Below are 18,691 nucleotides of genomic sequence, written 5' to 3' on the forward strand. Positions count from 1 at the left end.
CTGTGATTACTTATACATGATTTCCCAAAGCAACGGACTCAGCTTCTGAAGCCATTTTCCATTTTGATCATAGAGTCAAATAGAGTTTTGTCACGGAACAAAATGTATTACCAACTGTATCTAACTTTACCCCACTCTATGTAAATAGTTACACATGCATGCACACACCCACACACATGCATACACACACATTTACTATCAGGAAATCACCATTTTCTATGTCCAGAAAAACATTATTTCATAATTATTTTATAATGTTATTGAGTTTTCAAAACTTTCAGATTTATTACTACTCTTTAAAACCTCAAAAAAAATTAAGAACAATTTCCTGTCAGCCAAGGATAAGCTGTCTGTATGCAAAAATTACTAAACTTTCAAGACAATAAAAATGAAAAGGCAGCATTTAGATTCCAGTGCCTTGACCTTGACTTTAACATTAAGTTAAACTTTTGTTCCCTCCATGCCCACCCCATAGTAACACTGGAAAGGGAGTGAAAAAAGAGATCGTAGAAATATGATAAGGAACTATTCTACACAGTTCCTGAAATACTACTACTGTTTCAGATAGACACTTTGATTTAATGTGCATTGGCAGACAATTCAAAAATTATGACTGAGCCCTTATGTGACACACGTACTCGCTACAAAGCTTGAATTACTCATTTGTTTATCTCATAAAGCATGGGCTGGTGCAACATAAGGACATTTCTAGCACACTCCATGGAGACATAATCTGTAACTGTTTAAAATGATAAAAGGCTAACAAAATGGATTGAACACGGCAAATCGAGGGCATATGATTAACAGCACTCAGAAAATCAGAAACCAGACAAAATGCAAAAAAAAAAGCATGAATCTGAACATCTGGCCTTGCAGTTAAAGATACTCTCACTAGGCATTCAGTGGCAAAGTTGCATTCTGGTTATTAAATCATGGTTGGCTTTTGAAACCATCCTGTGTAACCTGAATCTAGAGAGTCTATTGGTGGCATTTTAATCATTTCTTCTGTTAAGTGTCTATATCAATCGAATATTTATGAAATTTTGCATTTGGATCTTTCATAACATCTATTTTCACATTAGAGCCTTTAAAATTGGTCAAATGCCTCCAGATAGACTTTTCCACATCGTTGAATTAACAAAAATGAAATGATTAATGATCCAATTTAACTGCAGCTCCTATGCAACTCTAGTCTAGATTTCCTCTAGTAATGCTGTGTTTTTGAAAATGAAATCCAAATTAAACTTGAGGTGTAGTACAATAGAGTTCCATAATTTCTTCCTGTGATTTGTTCATAACAATTTTCTCTAATTCTAATGTTTTAGAGATGAATGTAAAACCGTGATAATATTAGTAGAACTATACCATTAAGAACTATTTTTCACATAAGTAACTTTTCTTATGTCACTATTAGTTTACACTCCTGGATATAGGAGTTGAAAAGATCCAAGCATTTTACAAGTCCAAACACAATCGTAGAGACCAAGTTCAAGTGTTTTTACAAATGAAGACACTAAGGGCCATGTGCTAATGAGACCTGCCCAATTCACAGAACTAGATAGTGTCCAAGCCAAGAGGGGAACATAAACCCAGTATTTCTTCCTTTATGACCTAATGCTCCTCCTCTTGTTGTTTTTTTAAGCTTAATATCAACAAATGTAAGTCACTCAAATCACACATAGTGAAAAGCAGCTGCCCTTTCTTCTAGTTCTCCACACCAGCACTCCAGCTCTCCAGAGTCCACACTTTCTATTGCTTCTATTTTTGAAGTTATATCGTCCATAGCACAAATTCTATACTTACCTTGCCTTTGATGTATTCATTTAATAAAATACTATTGACTTCCCACTACAATAACACTTAACTTATGCCCACCCTCAGAAATATTCTGTTTCTTCAATCACTTTGTAAGATGAGAACATTAACTTTTACATTGACTTTCATCTCTCTTTTTCCTTCTGTCTCCACTTCTGTCCCCTGTAGTTTTACATTGTCAAGGTTGCTAAATATGTAAATTATATAACTAAAAAAAGTTGTGCTTTATCTCCAAGTAGAGGTTGAACACTTTTATTCCCCTGTAAAAAAACCAGATACAAATATCTTAGACTTTGTGAGAAACAGCAAGTGTTGGTGAACATGTGGAAAATCTGGAATACTTGTGCACAGTTGGTGGGATGCAAAATGGTGCAGCAACCATGGAAAACAGTATGAAATCTCCTCAAAAAGTTGACCATAGAAGCATCATATGACCCAGCAATTCCTCTTCTGGGTATTTATGCAAAAGAACTGAAAATAGAATCTCAAAGAGATGTTTGCACATCTATATTCACTGCAGCATTATTCACAGTAACCAAAATGTGGAAGCAACCTAAATGTTCATCACAGGATGAACAGATAAAGAAAATGTGGTATACAAATACAATGGAATATTACTCAGCCTTAAGATTGTTGGAAATCCTGTCATGTGCTACAACAAACATGGATGGACCTTGAGGACACTGTGCTAAGTGAAATAAACTTGTCACACATGCAAAAAAAAAATACCTCATGTTTCCACTTACATGAGATACTAAAGTATTCAAACGCTTAGAAATACAAAGTAACACGATGGTTACTAGGGACTGCGAGGAGGGTAATGAAGGATACAGAGTTTCAATGGGTACAGACATTAAGTTTTGCAAGATAAAAAAGTTCTAGATATCTGTTGCACAGCAATGTTCAGTACTCTTAAAAATGGTTAAAATGGTAAATTTTATGTTTTATGTTTTTTACCACACAAAAAGGCCCTTGAAACAAAGATAAAGAAGTTTAAGACATAAGAGGCCTAGAAGCAGTCAACAGCACCCCACTGTCTTATGCAGAAATAAAAGGGCAAGTTCCCCACCTCATTCCTCCTACCACACCAAGCAACTCAGACACTTCATCAAGGCAGGGTACAGGTATATTTACTAAATTACATATTTTTTTTTGTGTGTGTGTGTGTGTGTGTGTGTGTGTGTGTGCATGTGAATATTTGCTTTGTTCAGACTTATTTTCTTATACTGCTTATTTATTTTTCTATTTATTATTATTATTTTTGCATCAGCTGAATTGCCCACATCCTATAGTTGTTTCCTAATCTCACATACTATCGAGCCCATGGAATCCACATGTCCCCTCCTTCTTTCTGCTTTAACCTAGATTAGATTCTCTAGGTCTGATGCTCACCTATTTTTCTTTCTTTCTTTAATTGCTCTTCTTGGTCACAGTCACTATTTCTGGATCCTATAACCATTCACATTCTCTCTCTTTCTGTTTCTTTATCTCTTATTTTGATTGACAATATCCTCATATAGCATTTACTCTTACATCCAATTATTTTCTTAGATTATTTTTTTTTCTTTCTGAAGAACATCTTGCAATTCTTTCAGTGAGATCCGTGTCTAGAAAGCATTACATGTTTTTGTATGCTTATTTTTTAAAAGTTTATTCTCTCCTCACACATAGGTAGGATAGTGTGGTTTCACCTTAAAATTCTTGATGGCAAGTTATTTTCCCTTAGCTCTCTGAAGGTACTGTACCATTATTTTCATGTCACCATAGTGGTTAATCAGAAATCCAGTCAAAATCTGTTTTATACTCAGTGTTCTTCCTTGATTAACCCTATTCTCCCTTTTTTTGGGAGTAGATTCTTCCATTTATTGAATTTTCTTTCCTGCTTCAATGATATTGGCTTTCTTTAAATGTTTGATGGCTAATCACTATTTGCATCTGTTTATCGTTAAGATTTGGTATTATACTATTTGATGCATCAATCTGTATGAAATGTCTGAGGATGGGGTTAGGGAAGGCAAGAAATAACTTCTGTGGCTTGTATTCGAGCTCCTTGGAAGAAGGAGGGAGGGTGTTGGGTAGTTGAATGTGTAGTCAAAGAAGATCCTGAGGTCAGTTTCTGGACAGAGGGGTCTCTCTAATCCACTTGGGTATCATCAACTTGTCTTTTCCATTTACACTACCAAATATCAGGCTCCCACTGATAATACATATCCCTGTCACTGCTGCTTGGCCCAGAATGGAGTAGAGAGGATATGCAGGGGTCAGTCAGCCTGTTTGTTTCTGTGCTGTTAATGACAACTACCCACCCTTTCTTTTGCTCCCAGACCATTAACATGCTCTTTCTGCTCCTTGTATCTACCCCTTTTGGGCATGATGCACTCTTGCCTTTGCAGCAGTTCATTACTGTGCAATAATTAGAGAAATGTGGTTCTTCCCAACTTGTGATGTTTCTTCCACATGAAGAAAGCTCGACTAGCTGTCACATGTCTGGCACATCTCTTCCTCTTCACTAATTCCTCCCCTGCAGGAAATTGATTAAGGTATTTTTAAAAATGTGGCCATATATAATGCTGCTTCCCTTTTCTCTCACTTGAAAATGGGTCTGCCTGCAGAGCTTGTGAGATCTCATCTACTCATCTATGCTATGAATGTTACAGGGGCAGCAACCAGATGTGGAAAGGTCTGCTCCAGTATGGTGATGCCATGGTTGGTTAGTAAGTCTGTTTCATTTTCTTATTAGGAAACTCATCTGTCCCCAGATGAAATTCACAGACTCGAGCATCAGCTTAACAAATGAAGTATTTATCTCTCTGCGTCTCAGTTCATTGTCTTTTTTTCTCAATTGATTCAGAACTCAGAGAGGAAAGAGAGACGCTATTTATTAGGTTATCTCAAAGAAACCAACATATGTATTCTAGCCCAGTGCTTTCATCATCTATTGAATGCTTTATGTTAGCAATTTCTGGTCTACCAAGGGATCAATGTATTGTAAAAGAATAAAGTTATGCATTACTTAAATCATTTTTTCTCTCATTTCTAAGGATAAATATGTAGGAATGGTATACTATAGCATGTGCTCAGCCTAACATCTCGAAATATACTCCTAAAATAAATAAACATATCCTCTAGTCCAGAAGTTCTCAACTATGGGGTAATAGTCTTCCTCTAGATAGAATTTAAAAATGAGAAGCAGGGATTTTCATTGTCACAATGACTGGATGGCAGGTAATATCTGGGGACAGAGAATGTAAACATCCTGCATTCATACAGGGAAGTCATGTACAGCCAGTCATCCTGCCCAAAATACCAATGATGCCCGTGTACAAACCTGTTCAGGGTAACACTTCAGTTACTCAAAAAATTCTCTCAGACATTACGATGGACAGCACAGGAATACAAAGGATCAAAAGAAACTACTATGAACAATTATACACTGACAAATGGGTAACCTGAAAGAAATGAATAAACTCCTAGACACTTATAAACCTACGAATACTCGATCATGAAGAAATAGAAAATCTTAACAGACAGTAATGAGTAAAGAGATTAAATAAGTAATAAAAATTCTCCTGTGAAAGAAAAGCCCATGACTTGATGGCTTCACAGCTGAATTCCACCAAACATTTTAAGAAGAACTAATAGTATTCTGTTTCAAACTCTTCAAAAAACTCTAAGGAAAGCAAATACTTCTAAACTCATTCTATGAGGCCAGCATTACCTTGATACCAAAGCCAGAAAAGGATATTATAAGAAAAGAAAATAATAGGCCAATATCCTTGATGAATATAGATGCAAAAATCCTCAAGACAGTAATAGCAAACAGAATTCAACAACACATTAAAAGGTTCATCCACCATGAACAATTGGGCTTTATCCCTAGGATGTGAGGGTGGTTTAACACATGCAAATCAATAAATGTGATATATATCACATTAACATAATAAAGGACAAAATCATAATCACATCATCATCTAAATAAATGCAGAAAAAGCATTTGACAAAATTCAATATTCTTTCATGATTAAAAACTCTCACCAAATTAGGTATAAAAGAAATGTATCAGAACATGATAAAGATCACATATGAGAAGCCCACAGCTAACATTACTCTTAATGGAGAAAAATTGAAAGCCTTTCATCTAAGATGTGGAACAAGGCAAGGGTCCCATTCTCACCACTTCTATTCAACATAACATTGGAAGTCCTTCTTAGAGAAGTAAGACAGTGGAAAGAAATAAAAGGCATCCAAATAGGAAAAGAAGAAGTGAAATTGTCATTATTTGATGATAACATAATCTTATTTATGGAAATCCCTACAGACTCCACCAAAAAGCTGTTAGAAATAATAAATGAAACAGTAGTTACACAATACAAAATCAGCACACAGAAATCAGTAGCATTTATATACATTTACAATTAACTATCCAAAAAATAAATCAGGAAAACAATCCCATTTATAATAGCTAAAAAATAGTTAATTAATTAATTAAATAATTTGAGAATAAATTTAAGAAAATGAAAGGCCTCTATGCTGAAAACTATAAAATGCTGATAAAAGAAATTGAAGACACAAACAAATGGAAAGATATCCTGTATTCATCAATTTTAAGAATTAATATTGCTAAAATGTCCATACTACCCAAAATGATCTACAGATTCAATGCAGTGTCTATGAAATTCCAACGTCATTTTTCATGGAAATAGAAAAACAATCCTAAAGTTCATATGGAACCACAAAATACCCTAAATAGCAAAGGAAATCATCAGCAAAAAGAATAAAGCTGGAGGTATCACCCTACCTGATTTCAAACTATACTACAAAGCTGTAGTAATTAAAACAGCATGGTAGTGTAAAAAAATTGACACATCAGACAATGTAACAAAATACAGAGTGCAGAAATGATCCCACACATGGACAGTCAATTGAATTTCAACAAAGGTGCCAAGAATACACAATGGAAAAAGGATAGTGTCTTACATAAATGGTGCTGGAAAAACTGAATAAAAGAATAAAACTGGACCATTATCTCACACCATATACAAAAATCAACTCAAAATAAAGATTTAAAACAAGAAACTATAAAACTACTAGAAGAAAATAGAGGGGAAAAGCTACATGACACTGGTCTGGGCGATGATTTGTTTAGATTTGACCCCAAAAGTGCAGGTAAAAAAAGAAAAAGTAGACAAATGGAATTACATCAAACTCAAAATCTTCTGCACAGCAAAAGAAACAATTAACAGTGTGGAGAAGCAGCCACTGATTGGGATAAAATATTTGCAAATCTGTTTATCTGATAAGGGGTTAGTATCCAAGATATATAAGGATCTCAAACAACTCAACAGCAAGAAATAATAATAATAATAAAAATTATAAAAGGGACAAAAGACCTGAACAGACATTTCTCATAAAAGACATAAAAATGGCCAACAGATATATGAAAAAATGCTTGACATTGCTAATAATTTCAGAAATGTGAACTAAAGATCTCACACCTGTCAAAGTGGTTTTTATCAAAAAGACAAAAGATAACAAGTGTTGAGGAGGATGTGGAGAAAAGGAAAACCTTGTACACTGTTGATAGAAACATCAATTAGTGCAGGTATTATGGAAAACAGTACAAAGTTTCTCAAAAAACTAAAATTGGAATTACCATATGATCCAGCAATTCCACTTCTGGGGTATTTACCCAAAAGATCTCAAATCGGTTTGTTGAAAAGATGTCTGTATGCTCATGTTCACTGCAGCACTATTCACATCAGCCAAGTTATAAAATCAACCTAAGTGTCCATCAGTAGATGAATGGATAAAGAAAATGTGATACATGTGCACAATAGAATACTATTCAGCATTAGAAAGAAGGAAATTCTGTCATTTGTGACAACATTGTAGAATTGGAGAAGATTATGCTAAGTGAAATAACCCAGGCACAAAAAGACAAATACTGCATGCTCTCACTTAAATGTATAATTTAAAACAATTAAACTCATAGAAGCAGAGAGCAGAATGGTGGTTACAGAGGCTGGGAAGTGGGGAGAATGTGAAGATGAAGATCAAAGGGTACAAAATCTCAGTTAGACAGGAGGAATACGCTTTTGTTTTCTGAGTTCTCTTGCAGAGTGTGGTGAGTATAGTTAATAATGGAGCATTGAACGTCTCAAAATTGAAAAGAAGATAAATATCTAATGTTCTTGCTACAAAAAAATGTTAAGTATTTGAGGTGATAGATGCGTTAACTGGCTCGGTTTAACTATTCCACATTATATTAGTAAATTATAACATCACTTTGCACCCCTTAAGTTTACAATTATAAATTCTTAATTTACAATAAAAATTCTTCTCTGAATTCCTTCTAACATCCTTTGTAAGTGAATTTTAAGATATATTTCATCTGAAACTTGGAATTTTTAAGTGATGTCTGAATTTTTCTTAAATTATACAATCTGCAAATGTATCTTAGATTCATATCTATTTGATTAAAGCAATGCGCTAAAAGTAAAATCTCAGTTCAAGAAAAATGTCTATAAGAAGGGAAGTGATTTCAACTTTTACTGAGTATAAATCACAATGTTATCTTCTATATGATGTATATCTCTAATGTACTGACATGGAACCAGTAAGTTTTCCTATTAAAGCAATCCTATGACAAAATTATTAGACCTTCGCACTAGAGAAGATGCGGACTATCAGCAGATGACACATCCTGGCAAACAACACCTGGCTGGTAAGTAGAGAAAATGAGAAAGTGGGATTAAATCCCAATTTTGTCTGAGATATATATATATATTATTTTCACATTCTCTTCTCTCAGCTAAATGCTGCCCCTCTACATTATTAAGCAGCAAAAAAGAGCTAAGGAAAGAGGTATGGGCAAAACAGGGAGAGACATGTCGGTATGGAAGTGAATAAAACAGCAGCCACTTTCCTGACTGTCCCATACCTCACCAAAGCCACCAAATAAGTCTTATGGCTGCTTCCCCACAGGGTTGATCTCTCTCCTAAAGTCACATCATGATAATCACTTAGCTCAAAGCACTTTCCTTTACTAATGTCATTGAGAGACCAATTTTTTAACAGTGGCTGCCCTATAGATTTCCTAAAAACCCCTCAATCTCAAATGCATGCATTTCTTTTTTTTTCTTAATTATTATTAATCAATTTGGAAATGTGGGGATCCAGTTTAACCCCAGCTCCCAATCCATCCCTTCACAGTTGTGTGCTTTTCTCTCTGCTTCACCCATTCTCACATTCCCAAGTATGGCTACGAAGACTTTCTCTGGATATTTTTGTTTTTTCTTCTCCCACAGCACTCAGTAGAGCATGAAGGAGCTTCTGCTAGTTTGCTCGTTTGCTCTTCTCTAGTTATTTTTGCATCTACCACAAACACACCTGCTCCAGTGATTTCTGGATGCGCTGGATTCTCGCCATCTGACAGGAACAGTTGTGCTTATTTGTCTGAGCAGAAGGACTGCATTTCTAATGGCACAGAACTCCGACTGATGACACAGTTCTTAGAAGAAAAGTATCAGGGGTCAGTCTTTAATTTGACTTAGAAAGATACGTATTCACAAAAGAAGAATTATTCTTTGTAAATTTTTAAGAGAAAGTTCAGGCTGGTACTTCTTTATGCTATAGCAAAATAGATTACACTTTCCTTGAGAGTGGAGATCATGTATCTACTACATATGCTACCTTATGAGCACATATAAGTAGCCATTTAGTTACAGAATCACAGAAGAGACAACTGTCAGATGTCAAGTGACCTTAAGAAAATCCCTAAAGAACAATTAATCTCCACAGCCATGAACTTTATCACATTTCCTGTCCTTCCTTTCTATCTCCCTCCATCAGCAAAAGATTTCATGAGGTGCTGTATATACAGAGGCTTTGTAACTGATTAAAGAATAAGGTTTTGGTGGATCAGCATTCAGTACCACATCCTAAGCAGCATTTCAGTATCAATGAAGCAACATCAACTATCACATTGAATTAATATTGTTAATATGAATTATATGGGTTTTTCCCTTACTTTCTCATGAATTTAACTTGTATTACTTTAAAACCCATAAGGCCAGTAAAATAAAGAATATTCCTTTAGTTTTACATATGTAGACTTTTAAGTGGCATTAAAATTAAACTGATTTCAGTCGACACTAGGTACATGTAGTAGTTTGTCTCTAAGATGCCATCATTAATTTCTTTTTCCCTTTTATGCAGTCCATTCCTCCATTGAGAGTAGGAGGCCAGCTCTCCCACCTCCCAAGCTGGAATCCACTAGCCTGTAACTGCTCCGATCAATAGAATATGGCAGAAGTAATGATGCAGGACATCTGAGGTTTGGACATCAGGAGCCTTGTAGCTTACACCTGTGTTTTTTGCTGCCTTTTCCCTGGGAGAAGCCACCTCCCATGCCAAATGTCAACTATTTTCAGACAGCTATAGTGTAGGAAGCCTATCAAGCCATTTGGAGGGACTAAGTAGAGAAAAATACTTGACTAGCCCTAAGTTGTCGCAACCATTCTAAGCCAGGCTTCAAGCATAAAACTAAAGAAGCCTTCAGCACAGCCTTAACTGCTGCTTGACTGCAACTGTTTGAGGGATACCAAGTGAGAACCACCATCTCGGACAGCCAATCCCCAGAAGCCTGAGAACTAATAACACAGTGTTGTTTTAAGCACTGAACTGCCTAAACGACAGTGTGGTATTGTTTTAACCCCTAAGTTTGGAGGTTATTTGTTATATAGCATTAAATGACCAGAACAGAGTCTGTAAAAATATATATTTTTTCCTCTTTAAAAAAAAAAAAAATTTAGTTGAACTGGTCAGTTGGCTCCATTGGTTAGAGAGCAGCCTTATAACACCAAAGTCAAGGGTTCGGATCCCCATACCAGCCAGCTGCCAAAACCAAAAGAAGTTAATATACGGTGCCAAAATGGACGAACTCCCAATGGCCAAATTTGAGACAATTTGAGCAAGAAGATAATGACACTAATGGATTATGATTCACAGAATAAAATAACTATCTGTGAGTCCATATTGACATAAATAATTCAAATTAATAAATACAGTAAGAATGACAGAACTAAAAATCATCTGACAAATACCACATTTATAACACATTAACAAATTTTGCTGTTAAAAGACATTGATGGTTGCTAAAACTGATGAGCAAAAGAATGATGACAGACAGAATGTTTGTGCAGTCATAAAGTAACTTCCCACAAATCCATATTAATTACAAGAGAAAAACGGTCACTTGACAGTGGAGAAACCTTCCAGACACATGAACGAAGTCATCAAAATTAACCCATACTAAGACATACGGATATCATGTTTTGATAGTTTGACTTGATGTTATTCTTGCCAAAATAGTATAATCTTAATCTAATGAGAAAAACATCAGAAAAACCTTAAGTAAGAAACATGCTATGAAGTAAATGAGGAGTGATCTTCACAATTGCTGAGGTCATGAGAGACAAAGACTAAAAGAACTGTCCCAGATTGGGGAAGACTAAGGACGCAGGCCAACTAAATGCAAATGTGGGATCCTGGATTGACCTTTCCACCAGAAAAACAAAAGAAAACAAAATTAGTGAGACAACAGGTAGAATCTGAGTAAAGTCTGAGGATTACTAATAGTATTATATCAGTGCTAATTTCCTGGTATAAATAATTGCATTTTTATTATTATCTAAGAAGTTAGCAACAGAAGTGGGCATACAAGAAATTGGTATATTAGTATTATTTTGCAACTTTTTGTAGGTTATAACATACTTTAAATCAAAAGTAAATATAAAGTTGATACATTAAAAACATTGGAGTGGAAGATAATTAGGTTTGACCTCAAACTTGCTTCATTTTATTACTGAAGAACAGATATTTTTTTAAGACCTTTAAAAAATAATGTAAAAAGTGGGCCGGCCCGGTGGCACACTGCTACAGTGTGCCGCTTGGGAGCGCGGCGGCGCTCCCGCCGAGGGTTCGGATCCCACATACAGACCAGTTCCCACTCACTGGCTGAGCGAGGTGCGGGCGCAACACCGAGGGTTGCGATCCCTTTGCCGGTCCCGGTCCGGTGCAGGCACGACACTGAGGGTTGCGATCCGTTGCCGGACACGAAAAAAGGAAAAAAAATAAAAATAAAAAAATAATGTAAAAAGTAAATAAAATATATAAATTTTAAAAAATGGGGGACTTTTATGTAGGTAATGCTTCCATGAAAAGTTCCTCCAAAAAGTTGATAAGTATATAACCCAAGGTTGACAAACGTTCTTGCATTGTCTTTTCTCAAAGACCATGACTTTGTATCTTAATTGTCTGTCCTGTGTTCTATTTCATTGCAGATCTTCATGTTCTCAACACAGGGAGCCAGACCATGAAAAGAGCAGCTGTTACTGCAATTGATATGCTGACAGTTTGTACATATCTTGATTTTGGTTTGATATGCAACCCAATCTGGAGGTATATGGAAGAGAAGGAGGTTTAAGTTCTCTAACACCATCTCTGAAAAGTATCTCCTGATGCACAGGGTGGCTCTTTGGCTGTGATACTGACACTGCAAAATCCTGCCTCACTGTTCATGGCAGATTGGACCAGGAGTTGAGGGGAGGAAAACTAAACTTCCATGGGTTAAAGTGAGATCAGACAGAGGCCACCATTCACTTCCCACATAACTTCAGAAGATAATAGATTGAGGAGGAGGCAGATCACTTACTAGAGCAGCAGATCTTTATATTGCAGCTTTGGCAGGCAGTTAATTTTCATATCATCAGACATAGATATTAAACCATAAATAGCTCCAAAATATGTAAAGTCACCTTGAATATTTTTGAGGATCTAATCTCTTGATTAACTGCTCCCGTGACACTTTAGTATTGATAATTGAGGACTTTCTTCTTCTAGAAAACAACATTTAACTTTTAATTAATCAATAAACTTGTACTTCTTTAATTAATAAGCATCTGCTTTTTTGAGAATTAAAGCTATTAAATAATATTCATCAGTGGTTCTCCAGTAAAATATCTCACCAACGGAATTAAGCCGTAAGAACATTAAAAAAATAATAAATCAGTAAAGAAAAATTAACTACCAACAACTAGAAAAGAAAAGAAAGTAATGATAAACACTTCAAACTTGGTAGGGCAATATTTTCACTTAAACTCCAAGAAACTCTCGTCTTAAATGTGCTGTAGCTGGAATCCAAATAAACATTCTCTGTGCAGGTAAAATCACCTAAAATCAATATTCTGGACTTTCTTAGGGTCTTGCCATTTTTGAATCCAGCATTTGATCTGTTCATTCAAAGTGTACTGAAGGGCAATAACTACAAATCAAAATCACCTTACTACCCACTCTGTCCTTAACGTGGTCCCAATCTAACTACTGTAATGCATGCCAAACATTATTTCTCTCCCCAAACTAATATTATTGAGATAAGAGATGCTCAGTTTCTCTGGGTTTGGGTTTCAGGACACATCCATGGGTTTCAAGCCACTCCCCAAGGCCTTGGGCAGTCGTTCTCCAGGCCCTCCCCTAGAAGAGAGTTACTCTTGCTTATTGGACCTATTTTTGACACCAACAAGGGAGATTGAGACCACAATGGGAAGACTTATGCAAATCCAGTATGCTGAGCATGTTCAGTAAAAGGAATTTACATTGGCTGATATGACCCCAGTGACCAAGCATGCTCAGTGGAAGGGAGTTTATCCTTTGAATGACCTTCCACTAGGGGTGCTAAAAAGCACAGAATATTGTTGAATATGTTCAGTGCATGAGATAGAATTTGCCCAATGAACATGCCCTAAAAGTAGAACAACTGAGCATGTGCAAGACTGTATTACATAACAGGGAACCACCCACTTAGTTTCATGAATATGTATTAGACAGAAAAACTATAAAGGCTGACTCCTTGCAGAAGGTGGGGTTTTTGCTCACTTTCCTGGGGCCAACCTGCACTTCAGTGACTGAGGTTCTTATGTTTTCTTTTTGCATCAAACTTACTTTCAGCAAGTGTTTTCTCACTCTCTTGAGCCAGCCTGAACTCTACTAAATTTTAAAGTGTGTATTTCTTACTTTAGTGACTGAGGTTCTTATGTTTTCTTTTTGCATCAAACTTACTTTCAGCAAGTGGTTTCTCACTCTCTTGAGCCAGCCTGAACTCTACTAAATTTTAAAGTGTGTATTTCTTACTTTTGTATTAAACTTGGTGTGGGCTCTGCTCAGTCTCTGGAGCTAGGCAGCACTTTCTCTGTGAAATCTGTATCTCTTATTTGTCACATTAAACTTGTTCTCACTTTCTACTGTGACTGCTCTTGAATTCTTTCCTGTGGTGGAATCAGGAACCTGGTAAGAGGATGGAGTAGGTTGAGACCAGCTATCAGGCCTCCATAGACCCTTCCTCTGGCATGATTTTCACCAACTGTTACTGATTTATTAGAGATTTCAAGCATCGGCTATTAACTTTGGCAAGAAAATTTAACGTGGACCCCCCCCCCAAAAAAAAAAGCAGCACGAATTAATACATCAGTTGCTAATCTGCTCTGTGTTGTTTTACCAATCCCTCATGGAAAGAGCAGAAGGAGATTGGATATGTTTACAGAGCCAATGAAGAGCACTCCCTTCCTCCCTTCCTCCCTTCCTTAGCCACTTATAACTAATAGCCAGTGCTTTCATCACCATGTCTGTGAACACTCAAAAAATCCCAACACTAGGCAATCCTTGGCTTAAAAAGGAAAAAAAAGTAGTTTCTCACTATGAATAGCTGTATTCTGAGTTTATATGCTATCATTAATTTAATTTGAATCTCCAAACAACTACTATATTTTCCTATAGGAATAAAAAGCTCCTGAGGTAGGCTATGGAAATCCAGTTAATCTAATTCTAATCATATCTAACTTTCTTCTCTAACAGCATCTATATAGGGAAAATGCATTCAGAAATACCTTGGAATGCCAGGAGCACAGGTCCTTACCAGATGTTCTGACTGGGACAGCTACTGGTGCTGACTTGCTGGGGCAGAAGTCATAGGAGAGAAGGGCTGGAGAAATGGGGAGAAATAGAAGTGCTTGTGGGGAGGGAAAGATGCTGAGGACTTAATATTGGGCTGAAGGGTCAGAAAGAATCAGGCAGAAGACATATGAGAGTGACAGAAGGAATGGAGGGATTGGGATGTGGAATTAGGATGCAAAGAAAAAGAGAGGCAGGATCTGTCCTCCTTTCTCCCATCACTGCCTTTCTTTCTCCCCATCTACCTTCTGTCTCCTGTGCAGCTGATGCCGGCAAGGGATGAGCTGAGCAGGGAGAAGAACACAATTTGCCAAATGTACTCTTTCTTTCTTCCTTTCCTGGCCACCAGCATTGAGGTAGGAAAGGGATAGTTTAGAATAGGGCTCAGCAAACTATAACCTGTGGGTCAAATCTGGACTGTAAATAAAGTATTACTGGATCACAACCACACCCATATGGCTGCATATTGTCTACGGTTTCTTTTGTGCTAAATGGCAAAGTTGAGTAGTTGGGGCAAAAGCCATATCATCCACAAAACCAAAGACATCTACTATCTGGCCCTTTGCAGAATAGTTTGCAAACTCCCGGTTTAGAACCACACTGGAGAATGGGTTTAGGTATGAAGTAACAGCAGTCATATCAAGGGAGAGAGCTTTTCCCTCCACTCCCCTCTTAGCTAACTCACCCCATCATCACCGAGCATTTCCTACTTTTCCTGCTGTGGCTGCTGTGGCATTGGGATGATGTTACAGGAGGAGACCAGGACTAAAAGAAAAGAGAATTTTTCTGATTGGTGGTGCAAAGTGCAGAACTCAGGACAGGGAATGAAGAGCAAGTGCCTGGGGCACCAGGAGGGAATGGAGAACCTATAGCTAACCGAACAAAGCCACAGTTCCTACAAAAGGTCAAATAAAGACTCCATGGGACTCTTGTTGGCTCTCTTTTCTCTAGTTGTCTATGCTATATTCTTTTATGTATTGTCTGCTGTCTGGTGCTCTTTTTAATCTAGATGGAAATATTACTTTCTTAATGAGACAATAATTTCTTTATGTGCATGAACTTCATGTCTTTTATGTCTTCCAGGGTGTTTGACACAGTCTAGACACTTGTTGAGTAACAAAATCAAGAATGACTGATTGATGGATTAGGAGCAAAGCTAGTTATACATGTAGAGGCACTCAGAGACAAGAAAATACATGATTTAATTTAGCCAGGTCAGCACTCCTGAAAATTCTGAAAATTTGCTGATTAAAAAAATACTATTTGTTGGCATATCTTCTCTTAAATTTTCCTGAATTTCAGAAAGTTATAACTGTAAAGTAAACACATTAAAAAAACTTTTTTATTATTTGCTTTAGGAAATTGCATTCTGAGAAGGCTGAAATTTTATCATTACTTTTTGTCTTTCAATTTTGGCTCTTCCTTGCACGCTTGTTAGGCCATCATCCATCATGCTCTGAGTGGTGACAGACTGAAGAAAAGACACCATGGAGGCGTTCTGGAAGAAAAGAATGTTCAATTCCTCATCCCTAATAGCTCTCAAGAGCTTCAAAGAAATACTCCACGCTTGTTAGGCCATCATCCATCATGCTCTGAGTGGTGACAGACTGAAGAAAAGACACCATGGAGGCGTTCCGGAAGAAAAGAATGTTCAATTCCTCATCCCTAATAGCTCTCAAGAGCTTCAAAGAAATACTCACCAATAAGAGATTCCTTTTTTAGCATCATACTAACTGTGCTAACTTGGCTCACTTGCCATAAGTTGCCCTTAAGGGAAATTAGAACTTTGATTAATGCAATATTAACCCAGACCTAAATATAATAATAGTGGCATAATATTAAAAGCAATCCTTCTATTGAGACATTATCTAATTTAATCTTTGAAGTCACTATGTATACCAGACATTATTATCCCTATTGGAAATTGAGTCTAGAAAGCAATTTGACCAAGGTTACATACCTAATTGGCAAGGGAGTCAAGACTGGATGGAATTCTAGTCATCCGAATTCCAAAACCGATTTCATATTGATTATCCTTTACTTTCCTTCCAGATTGGACAGTTATTTATTTACATATGCATAGAGTTTCTAAGCATTATACTAGATGCTGGGAAATCAGGAGTAGGAGAAACAGACATGAGTTTAAAATTTGGTTATCATGGAACTTATAAGTTGGTTTTATCACATCATTAATTAAAGAGTAGAAGTTAATCAACTAATCAGACAAATGCATAAATCAAACTTGCAACAAGTGCTACGAAGAAACAGGGTATCATAGGGAGATCTTAGCAGTTTGGGGGACAGAGAAGTTTCCTCTACTGAAGAGAACATTTTAAGATGAAGGGTGAGATCTGCAAAGGGCTAGAGGTTGAAATTCTGGGAACTGAAAACAGACCAATATGGCTCAAGGGCGCACTGATGGAGGAAAGGGCTTTTCTGGCCAGGAAAGGAGTGCAGACACTCAGGACTTTGCCAATCATGTAAAGGATTATGCATTTGTCCTAAGAAAAAAGGAAAATCATTAAAGGATTTTAAGCAAGCAAGTATGTCATTTGATTTCCATACTTAGATCATTTGGGTTGCAGAGTAGAGAATGGAATGAAATGCTAGTTTGAACTATAGTGGTTGGTGGAGAGAATGACAACTTAAGAATGCTCAGAAGGTAAATATGTCAGAACCCGGTGCTGGGCTGGAGATGAAGAGGGGAGAGATGTGTAAGATGACTCCTAAACTCCTAGCATGCTTGAATTCACCGCTCCACTTGCACAACTATTTCCTCTACCATACAGACCCTCCCAAAATTGCCCTGGCAACTTGTGATTAATCTGTGTGTGTGGTTTCCTTAGTTCTTGAATACACACAATTGAATACTACACAACCACCTAACTCACTGAAAATTTTGAAATTTTCAAAATAGTCAGTTGCTCACTGAAAATTTCTGTGTTAAGAGGATTTGGGAAGGTATAATGAAGAATAGTAAAACCAGGTAGGCGTCTCTAGACAAAACACCAGCCTGCTTATGTCCGTTTTAAAGGAAAAAAATATAACTGCTACTTGTATACATTCTGCGGCTATGTTTTCTTTGATTTACGTTTTAGGTTGAGAATAAAGAAATTTTGTTTTTTGTTGCTTCAACACAGTAAAATAAAAATAAGGTGGATAATTAATAGTGTCCTGTTTAACACTGAAATGTTTTAAGTTAAATTTCAGGAGTGTTCTCATGAAATTTATCACAATTAGGCCTTAGAGTAAGAGGACAAGCACAAGCCTGTTGCTACTAGAAATTGGTGACTGTATTTGTTAATGAGCATTTTTTGTCTAATTTTTAGCAAAGAAACAATTATGAGGTAAAATAAATTCAGTAAAAAATCATTCATTTTTTCAAATTTATTTTTATAAATATGTTCTGTCTATCTAATAGATTGGGCCCATACAGGTTTATCTAAGAATAAGATGTCAAGTCTCACATTATCATGTCCCACTTGTAAAGCACAAGCAGTGAAAAATACCAATTATTTGTTAAAACCTGATTAGAAAGAAAAATCCCCATATCAATAAGGGAGAGACATCACAACAGTTTTATAATTCTTTGCCTGAGTGGTGTCTTAAAAATTCATCCAGCTGTGAAAAAAATGTCAATTCGGACCATTTGCTTTTTGAAATGTCACAAAAAGAAAAAAAAAATCCCTGAGGAATAATCTGGAAATTCCAAAGGCCATGTCTATAGATTTGACAACTTTTATTTAGAATAATTAATTAATACTGTCTAGCTACTGTGCTAAAAAGAAATACATGTGTGCTACTAGAAAGTATAATTAATTTCATTCTCTAACAATTGCTTGAAAACTTTTTACTACATCTAGCTTTACAC

General features: G+C 36.3%; 1 protein-coding gene and 1 pseudogene across 1 annotated transcript in view; one reads left to right on the top strand and one right to left on the bottom strand.

Moving 5' to 3' along the window:
• LOC103590118 (thrombospondin type-1 domain-containing protein 7B-like) overlaps positions 1 to 18,691 on the bottom strand; it is a 419,640-nt gene that overhangs the window by 279,759 nt on the left and 121,190 nt on the right. The window lies entirely within an intron of this gene.
• The window catches only part of LOC103590117, a 62,606-nt pseudogene that overhangs the window by 22,774 nt on the left and 21,141 nt on the right, over positions 1 to 18,691 (top strand).

Source organism: Galeopterus variegatus, unplaced genomic scaffold (assembly GCF_000696425.1).
Source record: "Galeopterus variegatus unplaced genomic scaffold, G_variegatus-3.0.2 Scaffold770, whole genome shotgun sequence".
In the NCBI taxonomy this organism is placed as follows: domain Eukaryota; kingdom Metazoa; phylum Chordata; class Mammalia; order Dermoptera; family Cynocephalidae; genus Galeopterus; species Galeopterus variegatus.